This window comes from Pundamilia nyererei, unplaced genomic scaffold, assembly GCF_000239375.1.
Source record: "Pundamilia nyererei isolate P.nyererei 1_Seehausen unplaced genomic scaffold, PunNye1.0 scaffold00332, whole genome shotgun sequence".
NCBI classification, from domain to species: Eukaryota; Metazoa; Chordata; class Actinopteri; order Cichliformes; family Cichlidae; genus Pundamilia; species Pundamilia nyererei.
Genome location: NW_005187733.1, coordinates 433,505 through 435,898, shown reverse-complemented (window position 1 = coordinate 435,898; position 2,394 = coordinate 433,505). Strand labels below are relative to the sequence as shown.

Here is a 2,394-nt window from a genome sequence, read left to right as displayed (position 1 = left end):
GGAAAACATGGAATAAAACACAAGGAGAGACGAGGGCTCACAGATACACACAGGAGGTAACCAAATAAGGAACATCTTAACTAAATAACCTAGGAACCAAGGCATAAATAGGGAACAAAATACAAAACACACAAAAACTAAGAATACTGGGCCAACATGGCCCAGGACCATGACACTAATGACGACCAGACACAGGTCAAAAAACCACAGAGTGTATTTTAGATATTTTAAAGCTGCAGAAGATGAATGATTCTTTATGTTTAAACATTTCAGTATCCAATCATGCTTTTTAGGGGAAAAGTTTACTACAAGTGGGACATGCAAAGTATAAATTATCACCTTCTATAATGAATGAACCAGTTTACAAGAGATTTATTTTCAGTAGAGCAATGCAATCCACAGAATGAAATGTTCACACTCCCCAATGAAAGCCTTGACATGAGATAGGATACACAAAGCTGCCACATAAACACTGCAGACAGTCCAAATGAGTTGTTTCAGATATCACAGATATGTTTTTATTCATGCTTCCTCTAACTTCCTCAGAGGTCACTTGTCCTTGTATAGATGGAGATAAGCTTTTGGGCAGTGCTTTGAGTCTTTAAGTTATTCCTTTAAATATGTTATGTAATAGGATTATCATTTGGTTGCCTTAAGTTTAGTTTAGTTATGTTTTACTTAAGTCATCTGTGTTAGTCTGTCATGTTTCTTGTCTTCTTGTTCATATTGTCAAGCTTGTGTTGCCATGTCTGGATTCCACTCTGTTTCTTGTTTTACTGTGAAAGTCCCTGTCCTATGTGCAGTGTTCCTTGTCTCGTTAGGTCTGATTTGTCCCAGCTGTGTTCCCACCTGTTCCACACCCCCTCATTATCTCTGTGTGTACTGAAGTCCTCTGTTTTTGTGGTCCAGAAAACCACCAAAAGCTACCCCTGCCTGCTGAAAACTGATGAAAAACAATGTACACCTCCAAAAAACACAGTACAAGGAGAAAGAGCTTTTTACCGCTGATGCAGGCAGGTATTTTAGAAAAGTCACTGTGGTTCTAAAAAGATCATATCAAGATTTCAAATTGTTGTCCAAACTGTGACTAAGGCAAAAACAACGATTCTCTTTTTAAAAGCTTCTGCTCCTCGTGCAAATATAAAGCTTGTTGATGTGCTGATCAGTGAGATCTGATAGAAGCTGGAGGGTTGGTCAAGCTACTTCAGTAGACTGGACTTTTTCATTGTTCACCATCTTTACACACCTGTAAAATACAAAATCATAAACCCGTGCTTCTTCAGAGCTTCATGTCTGGTTTATCAACCCTTCTTGCTTATGTGTGAACATTCTCACCAGCTCTTGTCCAGATATTGATGACCACAACAGCTGCTATAAGTGCTGCTAAACCCAGAGGCACTATGATGAGCCTGTACCAGCATGAGCCTGGAGACAGAGCATGAAAAGCATGAAAATAATATTTTAAATGTCATTTTCTGATTGTTTTTGTTTTTTAATGTAGATGAATACAGAGGAAAAAAAACACGTCATCTGAAATTAAAACATTTCATTCTAAAATATAGAAATATTGAAAAAAAAGCTGAATATTGTTGATTACCTTGTAATTTTGTTGAATCATCCATGATTTCCAGCTCTTTTGTTGTGTTTCCAGTTGTAGTTTCTGACTTTATTGTTGTTGCAGTATTTGATTTCTCACCTGAATAAAATTCAGTGAACCTTTCATTAGGAAACTAAGTTCAGTCAATTAAAGCTTCAGATCAATAAAATGAGTGGATATTTTAGGTAATTAGTCAGATTAATGCAAAGTTATTTTGAAAGGTTCTTCAGAATCTCTCCTGGTTTCTTACCTGATGACTGAGTGCTGAAGGTAAAAAGCTGCTCTTTTTTTCCTTCTGTTGTTACACTACAGTTAAAGTCACAAGTTGATATATGAGTGTATGCATCATTCAGAAAAGTCACAGTAGCAGAGCAGGAAGACTCCGATGTTTTTAAATTTGAGTAATCTCTATCCGGAGCTTCACTGATATGGATCCACTTCACTTTGTGTTTGCACCGTTCATATGTCCACACAGAGCAGTTTAAAGTCACCTCAACAGCTTTCTTGTGTTCAGTCACTGGTGAAGATGAAATTCAAGAGAAATACCAAATAAATATAAGTTTCCTTTTTTCAAAATGTAACTTGTCAGCATGTTGTTCTAACAGGATGGTTTGAGCTCAAAAATATAGTGTTGCAAATACTCACTGCTAACAACAGACAGATAAACCACAGCATCTGGACCTTGCTGTTTCCCTGGATTGCCTCTAAACTGTCTGCAGGTGTAACGACCAACATCCTCAGCTGTGACCTTCTTTATAACCAGTGAGCATTCTGCTGTAACACTCAGTCTGTCTGAT

General features: G+C 37.3%; 1 long non-coding RNA gene across 1 annotated transcript; it reads right to left on the bottom strand.

Annotated features, from left to right (window-relative positions):
* Positions 1–42: 42 nt before the first annotated feature.
* LOC102210788 (uncharacterized) lies at positions 43–1,657 on the bottom strand. The gene is made up of 3 exons (XR_312266.1): positions 1,598–1,657; positions 1,336–1,425; positions 43–1,246 (listed from the first exon to the last, which is right to left on the bottom strand). It is a non-coding gene; the product is annotated as an uncharacterized LOC102210788 (long non-coding RNA).
* Positions 1,658–2,394: the final 737 nt, after the last annotated feature.